Source organism: Polistes fuscatus, unplaced genomic scaffold, assembly GCF_010416935.1.
Source record: "Polistes fuscatus isolate 324 unplaced genomic scaffold, CU_Pfus_HIC Scaffold6, whole genome shotgun sequence".
In the NCBI taxonomy this organism is placed as follows: domain Eukaryota; kingdom Metazoa; phylum Arthropoda; class Insecta; order Hymenoptera; family Vespidae; genus Polistes; species Polistes fuscatus.
The window spans coordinates 9,145,519-9,172,141 of NW_025113140.1; the positions used below are offsets into that span (position 1 = coordinate 9,145,519).

Sequence of the window (26,623 nt, forward strand, 5' to 3'; positions counted from 1 at the left end):
ATATACGGTGGTTCAGTATTAACGGTTGTTCCGTTTTAATCGTTTAAAATGTGCATAAATTAAATTTAATAATAATATTAGAATCTCTACGTTCCTATATTATATTAAGTTAACGTATTTGCGTTAACCAACACATAATAACGTTGCAACGTCGTATTTAAACTTTCCATAGAAATTTTGTCAGAGAAATATAATTATTAAATAACGTCAGGAGGATGTGTTTAGTTGGTACGAACGTTATATACGCGCCAATAATTGTCATTATCGATACTGTTAATAAGATTGATTACACAGTATAATTATCCAAATAATTTACGATACACCATTTATCGATAAATAAATAAATATATACATATATATATATATACACACAATAATAAAATTCAATAAATATATTTAGAAAACGTGAGAGATCCGAAAGGAAAAAAAATTATATAATAAATAATAATAATAATAATAAATTCGTAGAATCTTTTAACGATTTAACGATTTCGAACGTATTTTAACTAAACTACCGGAAACGTAATTCACTTGACTGTCGCAAAAAATGAAAATAAACTCTCGGACACGAGAGGGAAACTGCACAGAAAAACGAAAAACCAGAGAGAGAGAGAGAGAGAGAACGAAAGAGGTTGGTAGGTTGCCCATTCGAAAGTTAATTCCAAATGCAAAGGTGCATCTAAAGCTCGCCACCCAACGAGTTTCCAAGCGCGTGAACCGTTTCAATTACTTTCAAATTAGTCTCGTTTACTTATAGCGACCATCGCCCTTCCATCCCCATGGTTTGTCTCGTCTATGCTATACGTAATAAGCTACTTCCGTGATCCCATTATTTTGCCACGTTTCATGCTCGATAAATCGTTATCGACAGTATCGTTTCTTCTACCATAAAGAGTACCTTCCAATTTATTCCGTATTCGTGTTGATAAGATCTCACCCCCACCCCCACCCTTCCTCCCACGTATTACGATTTTCATATTTCTTTAAATTTATTTTCCACGTCAGTTCGTTCCCTAGCTAATATGTGCATACGTTTTCCTATCATCACTGGTACGACACTCACGTATATGAGTCGTTCATATTATGCAATATATATGTAAATTATATTGTATATACATATATATCATTATAATATCTATACATATATACACATATCTAATTACATACTAATACACTAATATATACATATATATACAATATATACTACATATATAATACCAAATAATATATAATACATATATATACAATATACTATATTATATTGTAATATACATATATATATGTGATATGTATATTATATTACTAGCTAGTAACAAAAGAGATAAACAATTTTTTGTCTTATCCTCTCAAACATTTATCTACAAAAACAAAGAGATCATTTTGATATCTACGGGGGAGAAGGGGGTGGTGGGCCCAGGGGGTTTTAATGCAATTGCTAACGTACTAAGAAAATTTTACGTTAATTAAACCAACTGCATAACTATAAATTCATCGTGAGATTACAAGAAGACGATAAAGAACGAGAGTAAAAAAGGAAAGAAATAAAAACGAATGGAGGATGATAATAATGTTGAGAAAGAAGAGTTTCACCCATTGTCGCAGGAGCATTAATTTAATTAAGCATTATAATATCGGACGCTTTCCAAGTTATTGCCTCGTTGGAAAACACTTTTTGTTCATTTTAGAAACAGTGTATCTTTATATACACCTAACCCGACCTCATTAGTGATTCTTTGGTCAGTACCAGTTAAAAGGTTTGATTTCTGATTAAAAAACCGCGTCTACTTTCCTTCCCTTTTTTCCTAACTTTATATAAATAGAAAAAGAAATTTCAATGCTGGATTACATAAAACGTACGATTCGGTATTTGTAAAAGTTCAAAACTACGTTTCAACTGTTATCACGTCACAAATAATTTTAACCCTCTATGGGGGCCGAAATTTTTGTTATAAATAAAAAAAAAAATAATTGCAACTGAAAATCAATAATTGTAAACGTATATATGCAGATGAAAAAGAAAATTTCACGGTTTAAACAATTTTATTAGAATATATTAACTGTGTGTTACTTTCAGGTAACAACGGACCATCATGTTTTCACTTCTGCGTAGAAAAATTTACTCTCTCTCTCTCTCTTTATTAACAATTTTTAAACTGTTTCATTAAGCAAAGAAATTAAATAACATTTATAAAGTGAGAAGGAAAAGTAGTTAACTTTGACGAAAGGGGTACAAGAAAGAACCTATGAAGAAGAAAAAATATCAATAATGATTAAGATGAAGAAAAAAAAAAAAAAGAATAAAATACAGAAAGAAAGAAAGAAGGAAAGAAGGAAAGAAAGGAAGGAAAAAACGATTGTAATGAGCGCTCGTCTAGGAGAAAAGTAACTAAGTAAAAGGCATCGCTTGAATTTCAACGAACCGAAAGTAACGTGCAGTAAATTCAAGCGTATTTTTTTTCCTCCCTCGAGATGCATTACGATTTCGACTTTACCGATTTAATTATCACTTTAGATCTTTTTCTATAATTACACGTACTTATTTTGGAAATAAAACAAAATGAAATGAAATAATAATTACGAAGAATGAGCCCCCCTTTTTAAGACGTATCATCATTACGTACATATCAAATCAAATCTTTCACACACACACACACACACGTACATATATAAAGATAATTATTTGAAATTTTGTCGATTTCTTTTGATTCCCTTTTCGCATCCTTAACAACCTGATTGTCCATTAATCGAACGATTAGTAATTTATAAGTTATCTCAATGATTTTCTTTGTCGGAATGGTAAAAGTCAACTAAGTAGTACTCGTCGTCGTCTACCGAGATATATTCACGGATTTTTAAATTTACCCTTCATCCGCGCCACCAGAGAAGCTTGTATTCATAATTGATGAACTAGCCGAGTGAAAAGGGGGTAGAAATTGGGTCGAGCGCGGCTTCACTTCCAAAGAATAAATGTACACAAAGCCAACGTACATGCAAGTACTATTGCTGGTGCTGGTGCTGGTGTTGGTGCTGGTGCTGGTTCTACTGCAACTTCTGTCGATAGTAGTGGTGGTAGTGGATAGTAAAAAGGATAGGGCTTTTCTACTCGTGGTAGAAAAAGCATTAACTATATATACCGCGATGTGGTAGAAAAGCTAAAGGGCACGATAGAAAATTTCACGCGTCGAAACTCCGCTCGATTTCTTTCCAAAGAAAACAACTCAAGTTTTATAAACTTCAATATCCCGTAATATTTCTTCCGGTAAACTTCGAGAGATGCTTCCGGTAAGCTGAATACACATACACACATACATACACAGACAGACAGACATACACGTTTATTCACTCTCTTTCTCTCTCTCTTTTTTTATTCTTTTTCTGTTTTTCTCTGAAGAGAAATATACTAAATCCTAAGGGCAAAAATAGTACTAACTCTCCTATCTTCCTTTAGGCGAATCGATGATCCTCCGAAATATTCGAGGAATAAACCGCCAACCGAGAAAATAATTTCTTGCCGATACTGTCTTAACGTTGGAAAATATTCTACGGTATTTTTAACTTCTACAACTTTTTACTAACTTAACTCGAGCGTGAAAACTTTGGAATATGCGAACTTAACTTGCTTGCCTCTTCTTAAATAACTTCATTTTTGTTCGAGTGTTTTTCTTTAAAAATTGAATAAATCATTTCGCTGGACGATCGTTAAAAAAAACAACGATATATTTAATTATATATTTATAATTAAGTATCGTTGCTTAGTACGATCATTAATATGGGTTGGTAGCAATAAAAAAGGGTTTCAATATAACGTTCATCTTTTCTCGAACTTGTCGTACTTCGTTTTTAACAAACAACAACAAATAAATTCATTAGTTGATTAGAATCATTCCGATGAACGATAATAAAACAAAAAAAAAAGAGAGAAAAATAATTATGCATATTAATTTATACATTTCGTGTATAAATGTACGTGAAATTTGTCCATAATCACATTTATAATTTAACCTTTTCCCTAATTCTTGTCGTTGAACCTCTCGAATTTTATTCCTAACGAGATTATAATCCATTAAAAGAGAGAAAAAAAGTAGAAAAAAGGGAGAGAAAAAAAGCAGAAAGAAAAGAAAGGAAAAGAAAATAAATGGATCTTATCAAAGTCGTTATACGAATTCTAAGAAAGATCTCAAGTTAACGATCTCATCTCGTTCTTTTCGTAATGGAAACACGTAAAGTACCTAGTAAATCCCAATCGTTTACTTCCATTTACGGATTTAAGTCACCGACAAAGTAGAATACTCTCCTAACTAACGGAATACTTTATCGCTGTCTTTTCATTCTTTCTTCCTTTTCTTTCTTTTTTACGAATGCCAAATGTTGAGAATTTCATATTGAAAGATCATCTCACTCGAATCTACCGTTGGTATTTCAATAAATAACAATAAGTCGCTCGGTGTAATATTGGAAATAGGAAACGTCAAATCTCTCAGGTAATAAAGCGTGAAACGAGTATATGTGGAGAGTAAAAGAGAATATGTAAGAGAGAACGAGAGAGAGGTAGGATGACGGACGGGTGGGGGGAAGGGGGATGGGAGGGGGAGGGGGAGGTGACCTTCGCGAGGTCAATCGAGAAACGCGAAGAAGAAAATCGATTAAATGGTAGAGTTTTGTAATGAAAAGTACATCATGCACGGTGAATATGTTTAGGTGATAACGAGTTCTAACTAAAACCTAATTCGGGCCAAAATTGTATTGTCGATTCTTCCAACCTTTAAGGAGGAGAAGGAGGAAACCAAGTATTGTAATTTGATTGCTCTCGCGAAGCAGACTCATTCTCTCTCTCTCTCTCTCTCTCTCTCTTTCTCTCGTGTGTAAGAGCTCTCAGAAATTCACCCTCGACATTACACGCTTTTCTCTTCCACCCCCACCACCATCACCACCACCACCACCACCATCATCGTTACTACTACCATCGCAACATTTAACTTCTAACATATTTAGGCGTGCGTCGCGTTGCGTTCCTCGTTGAACCCCCCATTAACGAGATAATTATTATTGTGAAAACCGACCACGTACACCACCCCCTGTACTGCAGCAGTAACACTGTTCATTTTCTAATTTCTAAATCGATCTAATTACTTTTACTCAACGTCTATCGCGTACGAAACACACGCGACGTTTTTCCCTCCTGCACACATTTTATTTTATATAACTTTTATATTGAAATTATTAATTGAAGATATTTCATTTTCTTTTACTTTTTTTTTTTGTTGGATTCACGTTACCAAAAATTTACTTACACGAAATGAAATAATTATTATTATTATTATTAACTAACTTTCGTATCGATTTTGGTATCGAAAAGATTTCATTTTCATTTTCCTTTGTGTTTCTTGTTTTTCGGGGTCGGAGGGTGGGGGTGGGGTGAAAATTTTTCGATCGAAATGAACTTTTCATAAATTATTTCTATTTTCCAGCAACGTTCCAACGCGTGTTCATCTGCCATTCCTTGTACCGAAAAAGAAAAAATATAGAACAAATATGTGTATAAAAAAAAGAAACAAAAAAAGGACAAAAAAAGGAAGGTAAAGGGAAGAAAATAAAATGGAAAAGAAAAGAGAAGAGAAGAGAAGAAAAAAAAGTTGATAGAAGGACGGCGGCTTGTTTTATTTTATCGCTTAATAATAACAGCTGATGGGTATAAAATGGCATGGAACGTTCAAAAGGGTGTCCAATATCGGCCGTTATGAGACTCGTAACATAAAATCTATCTCGTAATAACGTAGATTATTATCATTACGTATAAAAGAGGATATTATTATTAAATTATTAATCTCTGTGTATCGGATCTGTTTAAAAAGTTATTTCATTAGTATAATCAAACGAATGAGATCACCTTTGTTTTTCTCTGAAAAATAATTTTTTTCTTTTTTTTTTCGTCTCGAATTAAATTGGAAAACGAAGAACAAACGCGATTCGATCGAATAGATTTCGAATAATAAAAGCTCGTTGTCGTCGTAGTCATAGTCGTAGTCGTCGTCAATGGATTTTCACGAAATTTACACTCGTACGTGATACAATTTGTAATTGTATATGTGTGTGTACGTGTGTAACCATAAATGAACGTATTTTACGATTCGTTATCGATATATATATACGACGAGTATCGATTTTCTATCGAAAGAAACAAAAAATTCGAACGATGAAACGATACACAACTGTTACTGGGCTTTAACACCTTTTACTGCACTTTTCTCAAATGTTATTTTCTTTTTAGAATTCAACTTAAAAATAAAAGAAAATGATGTTATATACGTTGAATTTACGAGATACCATAAAAGAAAATCGTGTTACGATTTTATCTCGGTCATAAATCATATATTGTAATTCTTTAAATATATTTATAACAATGTCGAATAAATATTGATAAGATATGTTAAAATATTACAAAAAGTTTCATATCAGTTCACCAATACAGTTATTTATTTATTCTTATCTAAGATGAAAGGACCAAACAAAAATCTCCTCTACTCGTTTTTAACTGGATAACCACTTTTTCTTATACACTTTTTTACGAATAATAATAATAACAATAATAATTCAAAAGTTACGAAAAGATAAATGAAAAAAAGGAAAATAAAGAGAGACAAGGAAAAAGCATCTTCGTAGAGTTAAAAGTAATACACGAAAGATGCTTAAAGTATTCATCCACAAGTTCGTAGATTTTTAAATAACAAGTTTATGTGTTAGAAGATTCGTAAACTATTGTAACTGTATAGACGTATATATATATATATATATAGCTATGTAAAATAGTCGAGGAAAAGTTTCACTAGGGTGGTGGTTATACTTACGTAAGTTTTGCAACGGCATTACACGATGCTTGCTTAAACAATTCATGGACTAGTTATACTGTCTATATACAAATTATACGTACATACATACATACATACATACATATATATCAGTGCTATACAACTTCTCTTACTCGTCGAGCCATTATTTCATTTGCGAATATTTCGGAATACCAAGGTAAAAGTATACAATTAAAAAGTAAATTAATGTTGTCACGTCAAAAATTAATAAAAATATGCAAGTTTAACGTTATAACGATTGCTAGTACAAATTTGTCTATTTTTAAACGAGTCTCTTTTTTCGTTTCGATTATTAATTTTATTTGTTACAAATGTTTATTCAAAATTGTTATTATTTAAAACAAAAAACAATCGATTTGATTAGCGGGAAGAAAATAATAAAGCCCACCAGTTGGACTGAATTGTTGAAAATTATTTAAATGTTAATCAAATTATTGAGATAATTATTAATGAAATATTTAAAGAATATCTTTTTACGATTTGAAAAGTTGAAGTAATAATTAATGATACGCGTATATAATTGTTAAACAATTGGATTAAAAATATTAAATAAAATTTAGAAGAATATAAATCGGATGTTTATGAAAAGTCAATTTTTCATTTGACAAAAAATGATATAATAGAAAACGGCGTATATGGAAGAAAAATAATGAATAATTAATAATTATACAAAAAATATTAAATAAAACATTAAAAAAAGAAATAATATTCTTAAGAGACACGCGTTGAATTCGACTTGTTAACAATAAAACGATCGAGATGTAACTACCACGATTATTTACATGTATCATGTTTAAATTGTAAACATAAGTATAAAAGTAGGGATAAACATAATTTCTTCTTAAAAAAGATCGTTGACTGTATCCGATATGTATTTATCTTTGTCGTCTAATTGTTTGAAAACACTATGGAATGAATTTATTCTTTTTACAAAATAAAATTAAATATTTTTTTTCTTTATATTCTCATCCTATATAAAACTTCGAAAGAAAACGTTAACTTTTATTATTATTATATTATTTATTATTTAACTTTTATTATTATTATTATTATTTATTATATTATAACAATATTATTATTTTATTATAATATTGTTGTATTAACAACAACAAAATATCATCTTTTAGTTTCTTTTCGTTATCTCATAATCCTCACCCCTCAACCACCCACCCACCCCCACCCCCATCATATATAACGAGTAAACGGTATCGAGATAGAAAAAAGAATTTAATATTAGAAAAAAAAAATATAATATTTCCTATCGAGTGTGTGAGAAAGAAAATGGTATATAAATCAAAGAGAAAAAAAAAGATAGAATAAGAAGAAGAAGAAGAAGCATCGAATAAAGGATAAATCGTTAGATGGTGATCAGTTTGCGTTCGCGTGATGATCGTGAACTTCACACTTGGAAAGTACAGCTTTGCCGAGGTAATGTGCCGCAAAAGCCAGCAAACTATCCATTCTCAGCAAGCGCATTCTTTACACATACATCCATAGAAATATATATACCCATATATATATATTAAACTCATACACATATATTATATACATACGCAGATAACGTAATGGTATTTAACAATGAGGAAAGCTTCGATTCCAGTGTACGGGATCGATCAATAGACCGCAAAGTCAGACAAGGAAAACCTTCCAAATATAATTTATAATATATATTTAATTTCCAAATAATTTATAATATATATTATAAATTATATATAATTAATTTAATATATATATAATATATTATTAATTAATATTATATATTAATAATTATATATATAAATAAATAATTATTTATTTATTTATTTATTTATTTAAAAATATTTTATTGACACTAGAGCCTAGGGTCCCTAGAGGCCATTAATTACAGTATAGTACAATATAATGTATAGGTAAAACAAAACGGAAATTAAAATTATGTAATTATTATTAAATTTATCATTATATTAGTAGTAACTTACAGTAAGTAGATAAAAGTAAAAAGAAAATAGTAAATAATAAATAAAAGTATAATGGTTCTATAATAGTAGTATGGTAGTATTGGTTCAAAGCAATAAACATATGTTTATTGCTAAAATAAATAAAACAAAACAAAAATTAAATTAAATTAAATCATAAGTCACAAAACATTAACATTAACATTATTATTAATAATATTATATATTAATAATTATTAATAATATATATATGAAGTATGATAAACACATACGTGACACCAACGGCCGGTTTTGGTAATAAGAAGAATGCAAGAAGCATTTTGCTAGCATTCAAATTTGAAATTCTTCTTCTTCTACTTCTACTTTCATTGTTCGAAAGTTACTACTTGGCTGGTAACTCTTCTTTCTATCTTCCACTCGTCAGTCTCCACAATTATTAACCACTCGCGTTTTAACCGCCGGCTACTACACGGTAGACCCTTGTGCTACCCTTTTTAAAAGGAACGAGAGGAAAAAAAGAGAGTGAAAAAAAGTGAAATACAGAAAAGAGAGAGAGAGAGAGAGGGAAGTCAGAGTACTCAGATAATATTAATTTCACGTTTCACTGCAGACGGCAACAACACCAAAGAAGATTCGAAACGTGACTTGTGTTTCATTTTAAACGGGACGAAATAAAATTATCAAAAAATTATACAAAAAAAAACGCGATAAATTATATATATATAATATTTATAATTATAATATATATAATTATATAATTATATAATTATATTATTTTATTATTAATTAAATTATATATATAAATAAATAAATTAAATTATATAAAATTAATTATTAATTAAATTATATATTATTATATATAATTTAATTATTATATATATTATATATATTATATAATTATATAATATATATAATTAATATAAAAATTATAATATAATATAAAAATATAATATAATATAATATAATATAAAAATAATATTAATATAAAAATAATATATATAATAATAATAAATATATATATTATATATATATATTTTTTTTTCACACGAATTAACAACAAGGAATATTCTACAAAAGACGTATATATTATAATGTTTGAATATTTGTAACAGGAAATTTTGTATTAGGAATGATATCTGTAATATCTAATTGTTTCAAGACTTTCCAAATAATAATTTCACCGAGTATATGCAAATTCGTATTCATAAAATTGCAAACTTTTGAAGAAGAAAATTTTGTGACAATTTAATCGTAAAAATTAATAAATATTGAAAAACGATCGCGAATGGAAACGTTGCAATCTGATTAACGATTAGAAACAAATATGCATGTAATATTAATTGTTAATAAAAAGAACAGAAAAATATATTATTTTTTTTAAAACAAAAACAAAAACATTAACAACAACAACAACAACGCGTATTTTTAACGAGGATTTAATTCGAACGAAGAGAAAATCTTCGGTTTCAAACGCGATGAGAACAAACAAATCGCGTTCATTCCTTATTCCCTTTTTTTTTTATTTTCTTTTAAAACTCTACCCGACGACTATACGACGAAGAAGAAAAATATATCTTACGGGTTACAGATCTAACTTGTCTGACGATAAGCCAGACCACTTTTCACGTTATTCACCCGTATTTGCACTGGGATACGATGAATAGATAAAGAAAGGGCTGCGAAACTAAATCCTCTTTTTCGTAGCATAGAATTATTTCTTTTTTTATATAGCAATCATAACCCGTTTAACTAGCTAGCTTAGAAAATTAATGAATTAATATAATCAATCTCCATTCTCGTGTAAACCTAACACATGTAAAATAAAAAAGAAAAATTTCATTACAAACTGTAATAAATACAACCTGACCAGAGGTAACTTCGTAATCAATTTTTAAATAGCAACCGTATTATCGTTCTACCGATCAAAGTGATATACACTCGTACAAAATGAAGGGTTCAGTATTACAAAAAGAAAAAAAAAAGGGACGAAAAATATTTGGAGGACTCCGAAGAAAAAAAAACAAAGAAATAAATTAGTCTCGACGAAACGAGAAATAGAATACGTAAAATACGTTGGAACTTCTAACCCTGGTAAAAAAAAAGGGCTATTATTATCCAACATTGAAACGAGGTGAGTCGCGTGTAACATCGTAAAAAAAATATAATTCATAATTAAATAGGATTCTCTCTTCTTCCATCCTTCCTTCCTCTTTTTCACTTTTGTATGTGTATGTGTGTGTCTCTTTCTCTATATATATATTCTCATCCAATTTTCGACAATGGTAGTTTCTCTATATATATATATATATACACAAGGAAAATAAGTTCCACAATCCTTGTGGGAATAACCTATAGTCACCATGAGGCTTACACGTGTACATATGTTGTTACCTGCTCTTTCGAGAAATTTATTAGGCGTGAAACACATTTCGTAACACAAAACACACTGGATACATTGTAATTAATTCTTGAGAGATTCATCTTCTAACGTTTAAAATAGACAAAGAGAGTGTTTCTCGAGAAGAACACGAGTACTTCCGAAATGGTTAGAAAGAATTTAATGGAGTACGATGAAATTACGTTGTTGAATAGAAAGACCTAAGGTATTAAAGGGTCCTTTACCCGCTTGGGTGCAATTTTCAGACTGTGATTAATTTTACAGTACTACTAGTATATTTTATTCTATCCCTGTTCTCTAACACAACCCCTTCTTCTTCTTTTTTCGTCTCTCTCTTTTTCTTGCATTTTCCTTTTTTTCGTATTTATTCATTCTTATGCACCTCGCACGCTCGCACAAACATCACGAAAGTTACAAACACGAGTGAGCATACGTTAGATTTCTAATTTATGTGTACAAGTTTGACGAGAATAGTCGCGTGTGGAAAACAACAAGATCGATACTTTTTTAACTTCCATACGATCTACTTCTCTTGCTTACTCGACGGGGGGAGGAGGAGGAGGAGGAGGAAGGGGGAGGGGCCTTACGGATTAATTACTTATCGTTGGAAAAAAAATTCACCGTCACGAAAACGTACTTCGCTCACGAAAAACGTGACGCGAACTCAGCGAAACGGTTACGCCAACTTCCTGAAATCTTGAAAGAAAATGTACTAAAAACAAAATAATAAAATAAAAAGAAAAAAGAAAAAACAAAGAACGAGAAGAAAAATAAATGGGGGTAACGTAAGATGGAAAATTTATCGGTGAAAGATATCATCCGGATATGCGTTCTAACGTAAAAGCACGAAAACGAATATTCGTAAAAGAAAAACAAGGAAAAAAAGAGAGAAAAGAATGAAACGTTGAAATGAAACAAAGAAAGAAAAAGAAGTATAATCATTTCGAAGAAGAACACCCTTAATACGAACATTTATTTTTATTACGACTTGTTGTTAATGAAATATTCATGCATAATGTTCTGTATTGTGATAACAACACTGTATATCCTAAAATAACATTAGCAAACTTGCTGAAAATCGGTTCACCGAAGCGTACAACGACGGAGATTAGAAATAGAAATTGAATGAGCAGAGAGAGAGAGAGAGAGAGAGAGTGACAGAGTAAGTGAACATCACTTGGGATCCTGCTGAATTTAATGTCGTTAGAAACGCAAAATGGCGCTCAATGAACGTACCCTGCAAATCCCTTTCGTTGAATATCCTCCGAAAACAACCAACTCCAAGTTGTCAAGTTATTTATGTATGTGTATTTGCATATATATATATTATGTTGTCCCATAAGTTCTTTCCTTTGTTTTTGATGCGAAATCAATAGACGAAATTTATTGTTTAAGGTATAATAAAAATGATAAAAATGCTAAAATCAGCACGTTGTAATCTTTAATTTTCTTAATTAATTATTTATTTATACACATGCGCAACTTTCGGAAAGTCATATAAACAACTTTTAATGAAAGTACTTTCATAGAAGATAACGTGCCAGTCTGAAGGTGAATTTTGAATGGGACGGTACCTAGATCATATATTTCGAGCTTTTAAACAACAATAGATATTTTTATCCATTAATTAACAATTACTTTAATGCACTAATGCACTCTACTTATATTACAGGACAATTTTACCCTCATAGTCATCACTATATAGGAGCGTTGAAATAATTACATAAAATAGATAAAAATACTAAAATCAGCACGTTATAATCTTTAATTTTCTTAATTAAGTGCATTATTCTCTTTATACGCATGCGCAACTTTCGGAAAGTCATATAAACAATATTTAATAAAAGTACTTTCATAGAATACAACGTGTCAGTCTGAAAACAAATTTCGAAGAGGGGGAAAATAGGAAAATAAAATTGCATAGAAGAAAAGACAAATAATATTTTATAAATATTTTTAACCCTTTTTGTTATAAGTGACTCATATACGGGCCGTTCATGCAAAGGCTTTGTATAAACGAACGAACCATATAAGAATCGTAACAAAAGATGTTAACTAATTGTAAGTTGCGTTATTAATTACTATTAATGTGTAATAAAATAACAATAGAAATAGAGATAAATAGATAAATAGATAGATAGATAGATAGATGGATGGATGAATGTGTTTATGATTGAAGATACATTACCGTAATGTTACATGGACGATAACATACAATGTAACGTTGATGCAACGTCGATAGGATGCCGATATCGTTGATGGTAAATGTTCTCTCTATTCCTAATACACAGAATAACAATGGTTTCATGTTAAACGTTAATCATGTTACGTGGATAGTATCAATTGTAAGATCTCTGATAGCAGTAATTATTATACTTTTCTTTGATTTCGTTTCCTCCGCAAAAAACAATCCGACAAAAATTGTATACACCGTTTTAGATTATATGTGTGTGTATGTGTGTGTGTGTGTGTCATTGGTGGTTTAAATCCTTCTCTTCTCTTCATTCTCCCTTGTTTTCATCATTGCGGTTTGTTAAAGATTGAACGACATGGTTTAAAGTTGAACAATAGCTAGCGTTTAGGTAGAAAACGGTGAGTTTGGTTTGAAGCTCGAACGCTTTTGTTAGGATTAAAAGCAAAGATCTAAGAACGAAGAGTAGACAAAAGAGATAAAAGATCTAACGAGGATGGAAAGAGTTTTAAACAATAGAATGAAGGGATGTACGTGTCAATGAAGGGGGATGAACGAGACTCGTCAACACCGGTGTTGTTATATCAAGATATCCAATATCTCTTTTATCTAGTTCTTCTTTGTCAATTCAACGATTTCTTTCACTTTCATGTCTCTGACGATACGATCAAATCAAATAATAATATAAATCAAATTGTAAATTGTTACAGAGATCATTCAAGATCTTTTGAACGTAAGTTTTCCCTTGTTACGATTACATCACATAAAAATGTGCAATTACAACGAAATGAAAAGAAAAGAAACTCTTTTCCTGATAAATCTCGGAAAATCTATAAAATTGGTGAAATCACGAAAGAAGTTGCTTTGGCAGGCGTTGAACGTGACTACTGAGATAAGGCAATATCGGCAAAAGCTGTGAAAATCTTAGCAGAAGAATGGCACCAAGAGGAAGCGAGACTGGAAAAGGGGGGATAAAAAGATGCGACGAAGTGTAAACGAGATGGGTAATATAATAATATTATATATTGGATTTTATTTTTATTTTTTTTTTGTTTGAAATGAAAGTGGAGAAATCTTATATCTTAAAACGATGTCAGAATGTACGTAAAATCGATTGAAGGTGACGACAACGACGTTATCAACGTTTTCTTTACACGCAACATTAATGCAACGTCGATGATAAGGTATCCTATAAAAGAGAGAGAGAGAGTTATTTTCTTTGACGTTGTAAAGTTATACGACTACGTACATACCTACACATTGCTTCAAGCTCAACTCATAATCAGAAGAAAGTACCTACTCTAATGGATATATATATATATATATATATATATATATATACGTAGAAAATCATATTACCCGAGCACAGGAGAGTTGCACGGTCAAAACGTAACCCAGCCATAGTCGAGGGAATAGAGTCAATGATATATCCTATGAATCCTACCCCCATTGTCCTTCGTGTATACGCGTTCGATTCCAAATTTATCTCCCTTTAAGCTCATTTCTAAACATTCTGGTATATACCATATACGTATATGTATTTATATGTATTTTATAAACCAAAATATCGATCTCTTCTAAAATCTATTTTTTTATTTCAATCCTATTATCAAATTTTTCTTCAACATTCACGATATAATATAATGTATGGTATGAATATATGTGGCCCATAATTATGAAAGTGGTCTAAGTCATATGTTTCTTGTTTGGAGATATTTTAAGGATTACATTTGAATATTGAAATAACAAACACTATCTAACACTATCAATATCGTGAAAATTACATTGAATTCATTTAGTGAAATACTAATAAACTCATTTTTTTTCATTTTGACTTAGACCACTTTCATAATTATGGGCACATATGACTTTTTTCTATTATATTTTTTCTAAAAAATCTACAAAAACAAAATCAATGTTTTAATCGAAACTTTGAAATCGTCAAAAGTTTCGTATTTATCTCTCGAACAGTGTAGAAAAAAAAAAAAGAAAAAAAAATGAAGATGAAAAGAATTTAAGCTCAATCATTCTAACGAGTTGTAAGATCGTTATGTTACTATCGTAACAACAATAGGTCCTATTTAAATCAGAACTGTTCGTCGAACAAAAACGTTTATACGTTTACCATGCCCATCAGTTTTCGCATCGCGTCACCAACCGGAATTCAATCTATATATACATATATACACATACACGCATGGATTTTACTACTGCTAGCAGTTAAAATCACAAAGAAAAAGAACGAGAGAAATACAAAAAGAGAGAAATAACAAAAAAAGGATTAAAAAATGGAAATATGGACTTCCGAACGTAACTATCGCGAGCTCGGAAACGAAAGGTTATTTACAAAAGAGGAAAAAAAAAGAGAAAACGGAAAAAGAGAATGAGAGAGAGAGAGAGAGATGTGCAGTCCAGTTGCATTCCATGGGAAATAACGATCGATGCATCCAGATGGTGGCAACCCTTTTCTCCCCAGTTGCTAATAGACGAAAACGCGATTTGCTCTTGCACTTGCGGCACGTTGAAATGCTTTTGGCATGAATCCAGAAACAGAAGAAACTTAACTTAAACGTTAGCGAACGAATCGTTTGTCACGACACACAACGTTGCAGTCGTTGCTTGTTAAAAGGTGACCATTTGTATACGTCCTAAGTCAGAGCTTTGTTCACCATATTTCTCTTCCTCTCTCTCTCTCTCTGTCTCTCTTTGAGTTCCCCAACGGCTCAATGAAAGTGTAGGTTTATGAATGAATAGAAGTAGAATAATATTATTATTATTCTCTCCCCGTTGGAGATATAACGCAACTTTCGCGTTTTATCTCTTTTTTTAATTTTTATTATTATTCGTGTCTCTCTCTCTCTCTTCCTTTCTTTCTTTCTTTCTTTTCTATCTCTTTTTCTCTTAGTCATAGTCATTGTTAAAACGTACCTATCCTTCCTCGAGGGAGAGAGAGAGAAAGAGAGAGAAGAACGAAAGACAAAAGTTCATAGTTGACTGCTATCCAGAGGATGAGAACCAAGAGTTGAAATGAGACGCATAGTAAGTATCCTTAACAGGATCAAAAAACTTCCTCTGCTGTCCCATAAGACAAATGGTTTGGAATAACAAGACGCCCGTATATAGATTACTTTATCTACGGAAATTCGATTAGATTTTTCTTCTTGAAATTTTTCCTTCCGTTACTTTCTATTCCTCTTTCTTTCTCACTCTATCTCTCTTTCTTTCTTAATTTTTATTCAAATTTTCAATATAAATGTAAAATCGATCAAGACCCAATCTCAAGACGAAATTCAAATAATAGCATTCGGAATAAGCAACGATTGCATTATACACGAAAACACACTAGAAATTCTCTATCTCTCTCTCTCTTATCGATAAAATTACATGATACTTCGGATTTTCAATAAATGCGAATATTCACTGAAGATGATTGCTGGAACGTTGTTATTGAATAGAACTAAGACAATCCTAAGAAGGGATCTTTCGAGAGACGTAATCGATCGATCGCAATGCCATAGTTTCTTGAGTTATTATCAAGTTGAAAGTACTCACAACGAAATATATATCCAAGAACATATATTTTTTATATACTCGAAATATTATTAAACAAACTATTTTAAAACGAACGATCGCACATTGACTCTGTCCCATTCGTGATTCTACCCATAGTTTATTTACATACTATTATTGTTCGCGTGAGACACGACACAAATTTTCATCCAAACATGGATAAACATTTGAAATAATTTCTTGTCGACGACGAAAGAAATATCGAAAGAAATCGTTGTTGTTTTTTTTTGCCCTTATTTGGATAATAATATCGTCTATTAAACCGATTGATAAATTCGACTCGTTAACACTAGATTTACGGATATTTTGTTCATTATTTTTTTAATGACTTACAAACATTGTTTGAACGGAGGATTGAGTAAAAGGGAAGGAATTAACATTTACGTATATTTCGTTAAGTAACTAAAAACCAACATATGTTATTGTAGGATTCGTGAAAAAATTGGGCCGTTGGACTGACTGGACCGGGACTCGAACCCGGATCTTCCACTTTCGGGCGACTGCTCTTAACCATTGAGCTATCCAGGGCCCACCATCCAATCTCCTCACGAACGCCTATTTAAATTTGGCTTGGAGGTGCTCGCATCCCACATTATTAAAAAATAATATTTAAGTTATATATATATATATGGTAAACAAATTTTTGTAACGAGTCAAATTGGCTGAGTCCGTAAATCTAACGTTAAAAAAGAAAAAAAGAAAAAACAAGAAATAATCATACGATAACAAAGTAATAAATCGTTCCTTATAATCATCCACTCTTCTTACCAAATTGCGAACGAACGAATCGGACAAAATTTTGAAGAAACTAACTAACGTTAAGGTTTCAATTCTAAGAAAGGAAAGTTGGGAATGAGGTGAAAAAGGGGGTGGCGGCGTGATTAAAAGTTTTCTGGAAGAAGACATCATCGTTTGGTCGAGCACTTGTGAAAAGCGAAAATTTCCTTCTTCCCCTCCCCTTCTTCAACCTTTCCTCTCTCTCTCTCTCACTCGTTTACTCCTTCTATGACAACTTTTCGTCTGACCTCATTTCTAATTTATCGACCCTTGCTTGCTAGTTCGTACGTAGGGTACCAGACCACGCACACATACGATCTCTCTCTCTCTCTCTCTCTCTCTCTCTTTCTTTCTCTCTCTTACACGTATACACGCTAACACGTAAAACGGACAATTGCTGTAAGACCACGTCTAAGCACTTCAATGGGATAGACGCCGCCGCAATTGCGCTTAGATCACATCCTTCGGACGCCGCAACCTGATAAAGTATTATAATCAACACTGATCTAATCGCGATAAACACCAGCGCAAATATACGATCTAATACTCTCCTAACTCGATATTTAATCCGTTCGAAGATCGACAAGTAATTTTGTATGAACATTCTATCTTGACTATTATTATCGGAAAACCAATTATAATGATTCGACCTTGAGAAGAGAACGGAAAAAAATAGGAAAGATTCTAAAGCGAGGAAGATTATTTTAAAAAGAAGGATCGTTAAAAATCATATTCTATTTCTCTTTATCTTGCCTATCGCAGCACACCATTTGATTGTATGTGTGTGATTATATCTGTGCGAGATTTATTTGCTAATTTAAATTCAATAAGTTACAAAGCGATTTTAAAATAATAAACCAATCAAAACGAATATTCCTCTTTTATGCATTCTAACTTATTTTATTAACAAATATGATACATGCATATTCGATCAACGACATTGTGTATCGGTACCACCCGATGAAATTACCATAACCGATCCTAGGGTTAAGATTATACATACGTATATAGTACATATCCGTTCGCGGGATTCGCGAAATGTCGGTCACGCGACTTTAAATCGATTTTAACAACTCATTTTTATTTCCCGAGAGCAAATATTTTATGATGTAACGAGATACGAAGAAGGTAGGTACCATAAGGTTTCATGTCGTGTTATTTAAAACTGATCAAATGATAACTTCGATATATTCTATAATACTTCAAGGGTTACTGACATCCCTTTTTAAATTATTTTATCGTGTTTGCTGAGGAATCTAAATAAAAAAGAAAATATTAGTGGATACCTTTCGTGCCAGGAACAATAAAACACATTCTTCTGTGTGTCCTTCTATTCGGAAATATTATTTACGTGTTATACGCAAGAGGAAATAAAACAAAAGACAAATTGAATTATTCTATGGTTTTATTCTATACAAATTATTTTATTTTCCCTATTACGGTCTATATAATTCTCGAATTACTATTTACGCGTAAGAAGAACGAACACGCTATCGAATACATCGCAAAAAGAAGATAGCTGGCACGTTAATGACCACCATGTCATTTGAATAACCACTCCACCCACACTACCCCTCGAGAAAAATAAAAATCTTATAGAAAGAGGATCAAATACGGTCGAATAAATATTGGTTAATTTGTGTTAATTACAAAATTGCACCAGTTGGCCAACTTTGCTCTATACAAATCTTGACTTCCTTGTATAAGTAATTACTAACATCCCAGAAATCTTTTAACGAGCTACGCTACGTCATTATCGATTAAAAATGTATCGCGATGAGAAAGATACAATAAATAAAACAACGAAATCAAAATATCAATAATTTCAACGAAAAAAAAGAGAAATTATCTCACCAGCTATAATCGGTTTGTTTTGTAACGTTTACTAATAATATTTTGAACAACCAAACTAAATAATAGGATGAACGAGTTTTAAGAAGAGAGATAAAAATAGAAGATGATACGAAAGAGAGAGAGAGGGAATAATGTCGCATAATAAATTCAAGACGATCGTATACCGTTGTATAAATCCCTTTAAGACACCGAAACTGACCGGAATAAATCTTAAAGGGGACCAAAATTTGGAACGTTATTCATAGATGACCCGTTCTACTGGACGGATTGTCAATATACGTCACGACGTAACCTTGACCGCTTCTTAATATACAGAGAACCATCTACTAACTCCTGTGTGTTCACTGATTGATGGAACTTCCTATCTCGTATATTTCGGTCCTGTCAAAAAGATAAAACCGAGAGAATGTGAAGTATGCTTTTCAAATAGTTAATACAAATTTGAAGATATAAACCGAACGATAAAGCTGATATCTGATTAGAAATCAAATGATGTTGTTATAGATATTTGTATTATTCGCGTAAAAAAAAAAGAAAAGATATAGAATATTTTCGATCTCTATGGAAAGGTTATTCAAAATGATGAAATATTTCGGGGTAATATTTAAGGAAGAAAAAAAGAAGAAAAATTAAAATATGAAATATCAGGTAAGGAAAAATAAGAAAAGCAGCAGCAGCTCCTTATTGCAATCCGTTGAAGCGAGAAAGGCCAGACAGGGCCGGAGATTTTCGTTCGAATATTCTATAAATACCTAAAGGATCAAGGTTACTCTGGTTGTCCTGGTGGTGGTGGTGGTGGTAGTGGTTGTAGTGGTACTACTGTTACTACTACTACTACTACTACTACTGTTGCTGTTGCTGCTGCTGTTACTGCTGCTGTTTCTTCAGCTTTTCTCGTTCCAACTCATGGTCTTCTAATATAAGTATTAACGACCCTAGTCACGTTCGCGTTAACTTTCAAATATGTAAATCTATGCATAACGCGTTGGCAGTTCCAGTATACGCCAGGAAAAGCATGTCAGTAGTTTTCAGTATTAAAATTATACAACAGAAAGGTACGCTCCTCAAACAGTAAACGCAGATTGCGTGGCATACTCTGGAAATAATCTAACGATTTCATTTCTATCGACTTCCGTTAGATACGACTTTACCGTATATGACAATAAAACGAACGTTTTGCAATTTCACGAACCTCGTGCTTGGATCGTTATTTCAATTTAATATTGTTTCAACACCGGTCACCAATCGAGTTTCAAAAAATATTACAAATAAACATAGTTGGTAAACGGATAACGTTATTTCTATTTCGAAAATGAAAACTAAATATATTACGAACGGAAAAATAAAATAAGAGAGAATTAACAATAGCATGTGTGTGTTTTAGTTGCTTCAGTAACGATTCATTTGCAACAAAATAAATGTGTTTAATCCGAGTAAATTGAATTGTATACGATGCAAACAACACACGCAGATAACTCGTATTTGCTCTACAAACTTACGTCTTACACCGGGCTAGTTTAATAATCTTCTTTTTTCTTTTTGTAATTTCAATTTTTCCCCACAAAATTACTGTTATTATTTTTTAAAAACATTTCTCTACAATATGCAACAATATTATTTCGCTTTCATTAATTTATCAATCTAACTACCAGTATTATTAATTTTCTCGGTGTATTGTTTCAAAAAGATTGATACGTAATCATTAATAAAACCTTCTCCGCGTATCTCTCAAATTTCAAAACTGGTGTAATATAAATGATCGATTTAAATCTTACGTTATTTTAACGCCGTGGCAAAATCTTGTAGAAAAGGAATAGAAGAAGAACAAGAAAAAGAGGAAAATAAAAATTGAGAGAAAGAACATGAAGAAATCTTTCCCCTATTTCTGTTTTATGACGCGTGTTCACGAGATACGAGTAACATGTCGTGAATATTTTTCACGAAAAGTACCTAATACACACGATGATGATATCTCTGGGAGCAAAAGGAAAACAAGAAGAAAGAAATAGTGGTCTTTTCCCCCGGAGTGTAATTCCAAACATCGTCCCCGTGTTCTTTATCGAAGATACCAGAAGCTCGTAATAAAACGTATTTAACACGGTGGGTGTGCTGAAATCGTGTTAAGAAGAGAAATTGTCTACTACGAGTCATTAAACAATTAAACTAATTCTCGTTTAGATCGGATGAACTTTTATTTCGATAATTGAAAAAAAAGAAAAAAAAAAGAAAAGGGAAATATTACGCGTAAATTAGAAATTAAAAAGAATTTTACTCAATTAAATGATGAATTATTATCCGAGAAAATAATACGAGAATATAAATATAAGAATTGGTTAATAATTCTAATAGAATAATTAACTACCGGTAGACAAATCGATCGAAGAAGAAAATTCGATCGATGTAAATCACGTTTAGTTTCACAATCAAGCAACTAATTGGCTTCCGAAACCTTCCTTGGGATGAATTAAAATTTATTTCGCATGCATATCGACTGAACCGAGTGATATAATATGAACTAGAGAGTTCTTCTTCTTATTATTATTCTTCTTTCTATTATTATATTCTAAAAGTATTTTTATTTTTTTTTATTTTTTTGTTTTTTTATTCGATCGCATCCGTATTTAAAAATTTGCACACAGATGTGTATACATCATATGTATAGATACGAATCTGTATGTAAATGTAAACGTAAATATGTATGTACACGTCGTAGGTTTGCCATCGATAAATATGAATCTTTTATCGTACCTTCGGTACCAATAGCATAAGATCGTAATGAAATTTTCACACGACTCGAATGAATATTTTCAACGATAAATTCTACGAAAGGGGAAAGAAGAAAAACGAAAATAAAAAAGAAAAACAACAACAACAACAACGACAACAAGAGGAAGAGGTAGGAACAAAATTGATGACCAAATCGTTATCGTTATTTTCTATCAAACTTTTATTCTCCATCCAATCACTATTCGTATTCGAAAGCTCGCAGATCGTACACGTAGCCCGCTATCGATAAATATGAACCTTTTGTCGTAGAATTCGAACCAATGGTATAAAGATTGTAATGAAATTTTCACCTGACTTCAAATGAAATCTTGAGATACGAATTCTATTGTAGAAAAATCGATTACCAGCTTGTCGTCGGTTTTAGAATAAAACGAAAAATAGTACAAAGTGTAGACGTTCAAAAATGTGTGTGTGTGTGTGTGTTTCGTAACAAATATGAAGATCTGCCCTTGATAACAGAGTAAATAATAGTCGTGATTTAAAGGAGAAGAAATCACTGGAATGCTATCAAAATTTAAAGAAACCCATTCGATAGGAGCTTTGAAGTTTCGCCAAAAAAAAAAACGATTTAACCGAGGCTACTTCGAATTTCAAATATTCACATGTTCGATATATTATCGGACAAGCCGTAATAACAAAGAATAAATATACATGAACGGATAAATATACATACATACATGCATACATGCATACGTATATATATATACATATATAAATTACGTACATTTAAATTCAGGTATCAAGGGAATTTAAGGACAAAGCAGTTCGGTTAAATTGCATTAGAGTTTATATCGCGTTACCGGCCATTTCAAATTACAACGATTCTTTCTTTTATTCTACTTTTTTTCCATGAGTGCAATAAATTCGTTGAAACTATTGTCGTATGCCGTACGAATATACACGGATGAAAGTCACTTGGTATGTGTGTGTGTGTGTTTGTGTATGTTTTTTTTTTCATGCTCCTCCTCCTCCTTTTCCGGAGTTGGTAAGAAAGAAAAATGAAGAAAGTTTTTATGCGAGGAATATATGAAAGCGTATAAGTACTTCGATGGAATCTTCGAGCTTTTTATCAAAACCTCTTCTTCTTCTTCCTCTTCTTCTTCTTCTTCTTCTTCTTCGTCCTCATGTTTTTTCCTTGTAGAATACTTAACCTCTTGCTCGATCAAAAATCATTTTTACTAGCACATCGAAGATAAACTATCCTAAAAACTCCAAATAAAATTGACTCGTTGGTCGTTCAATGCGCAACAGGATTGGCTTCTACCCTCAAAAACGACTAGGAAACGAATCCTATGGATATATCTGTTCAACTTTGCGTGAAATAACCATCACCTATCTATCCGCCATCTGTTCGATATGTGCATGCAATATCTACGCAAAATTCTACCCTATGCACACAAAATCCTACCGAAATCGTCGATAAATCTTTTCGAATTTTGACGTAGTCACCGAACGTTTTCAACGAAGACAATAAAACAAGGGAAGAGGGGAAAAATAACTTTTTTTATTCTCCCTTTACTTTAGGCGACGAACTCGTTTCATTTTCAAGTATCCTTTTTTTTTTCTTCTTTTTTATCTTTCAGAAAATTCATCAGAACGTTCTGAAGAGAACTGGGAAACGAGAAAAATTGATCTAAATTAATGGTCCTTATAAATTGTCTTCAATTTCAAACCCGACGTTCGAAGTTTAACGATTATGAAATGACGAATACGTAAATATGTCAGAGTAAGTTTTTTTCTTTTTTCAATAACTTCATTTTTAATATAACTCGTCGCGATAGATTAAAAAACAAAAGTTAATTGTTGAAAAATAACTCGAAATGTATTCCATCGTGACAGATCGTTTTTTGTCGAAAGATTAATCAAAGCGAAAAACTACGAGGAATTTACCCCCTCCACCCCCCTCAGAATTTAATTTACCAATCCTACGTACAAAAGAAACATCGAAAATTATCGAAAATTCTCTTATGCGAACACCCATACGAATGAAATGTTACAACAATTACAACATCATTATTTTCCATTCGTTATAACGCGAATCATTTAATATTTATTATAATCAACTTAATAGCAGGATCAAAAGAAAAATGGAAAGAAAGAAACGTCCCATCGTCATTTGTTCTTCGTACGTACGATGATAAGTATGGTATCATAAAAGAAATATTATATTATCGCGAGGAAGAGAAAGGGTGGGGGAAAGAATGAAAAGAAAAATGTAGACGAAGACTCACCTATCGATCGAAGAGAATGAGTGGCAGTTGTTATCCTAGATCCTCATTGAGATTAGGTGATGATGGAAGTACAGGTGGATCGATCCGTTCGAGAAGATTATGCACGTTTACATCTTCCTAACACAGAGAAAGAAAGAAAGAAAGAAAGAAAGAGTGAAAGAAAGAAAGAGAGAGAGGGAAAGAGGAAAAGAAAGAATACACTTTTACGCAAAATAAATAAGGAAGAACGATGATATATGGCATCTGCTGTTTCCGAAAAAGGGGGATAATATGATACTTTTGTCGCGTATTAATTCGTCAAAAAACTTGGGAAGGAAGGAATGCACGAAGGGTGGAACGAGGAAAACGAGATAGAGAGATCGGATGATTAATAAAAAAAGAAAGAAATAAATAATAAAAATAGGACGCCCTCGTGAAGACAAAATATTTTATACGTTTTGTCGCGAAACCCTTTTTTGTTTTATTTCTCTCTCTCTCTCTCTCTTTCTATCTTTCTTTCTTTTTTCGGATTCGAAACGAAATCATCTCAATTCGTCATCGTGTATCGAACTATATAACTCACAGTCCTGTAAAATAATATTTATGAAAGAAAATAAAAAAAAAAAAAAGAGAAAGTACAATCACTGCAGATATATTATATAGAGATAGGGATATCGATGCACGAGATAAACCTTCTAAATTCCAATTCTCAAATCTTGCAGTTTCATCGAAATACCTGATTTATTTGCATATCCAATTTTCTTCCATGCCCCTTTTCTCTATCTTTCTCTATCTTTCTCTATCTTTCTCTCTTCACCGACACGTAATTCTTCAAATCTTTTCCTTCTCTATTTCTCTCATTTATTCTTCTATTTTTACATTTCGTATTTATTCTCGAATGTACGTACATATTGTAAAATTATATTTCCGTATTATCTTCACATTCTACTGCCTCTATTCGAATATTTTTTTTTATTATTAATGACGTAATAAAAAAATATTAATGAAAAAAAAAAACACAAAAAAAAGAACAAACTCGGAGATAAGTTAGAATGTTAATAGTGATTTAGAACGTAAACGCTTTCACACAGACATTGCTTTCTCTCTCTCTCTCTCTCTCTCTAGTGGACAAATTCGACTTCCAGCGGCAACAATTAAGCAACGGTTCGTTGATTTGACTTGCAAAGTTCGAGGTTTCGTTCCCTATGTTGAAGCATTCACAGATGCACCCATACATGCATACAAGGGCTTTCTAAATGCGTGCCTTTTGCGAATGCATATGTATTCGAAACTGGGCTGCGAATATCAGCGAAACCTTTAGACACAACACCCCCGAAAACGTACTTCAATGCAACCGTTCTCTCCTCTTAAACCGTATTACTATAGTTAGACTACCTAAAACCGTAACACTACTCGCTTCGACAACCTACTATCGAATTAAGGAAATTAACATAAACGTTCTAACACTACTTACATATCCTATATTCTAATTATAATAATAATATATATAACATTTATATTATTTGACATTTAAGGGGTTATACGCAGTTAGAATTTAAAAAAAATCGATTTTTTTTTTTTCATTTTCGGAATGTACATATATTTAAGTATATTCTCTGAAAATTTCAAATCGATCCGACAAATATTCTTCACTTCATGTAAGCTGCAAACAAAAATTTTTAACTATGTGTAAACGTCTCTTTGAAACTTTAAACGCGTTTTTCTCAAAACGGTATTTTCAAAGTCGGTGATCTCGATTTTTCAAAAACGGCTTAACCGATCGGTTTCGAATTTTTACACAATCTTCTTAGATATATTCCTCAGGTATTAAGTATAAGGAATAATTTTTTAAAAATTTATTACTATTTTTTTGTAACAATTTAGAGCGAAAATTTTAGTCAAAAACAACAACTTTTTTTCAAATAGACGCCATTTTGTCAAAAATCAAAATTTTTATTATTCCTTGGTTTTAATACCTGCATTAATCTATCCTTTAAAAGAATCCACCATATTTTTTAATTTCAATAATCCAAACC

General features: G+C 31.6%; 1 protein-coding gene across 2 annotated transcripts in view; it reads right to left on the minus strand.

Annotated features, from left to right (window-relative positions):
- LOC122522906 (synaptotagmin-7) overlaps positions 1–26,623 on the minus strand; it is a 148,593-nt gene that overhangs the window by 117,521 nt on the left and 4,449 nt on the right. For both annotated transcript variants that reach the window (XM_043644281.1, XM_043644280.1), the window contains one exon: positions 24,609–24,725. The gene's annotated coding sequence lies outside the window, so the exon portion shown is untranslated. The remainder of the gene's footprint in view (positions 1–24,608; positions 24,726–26,623) is intronic.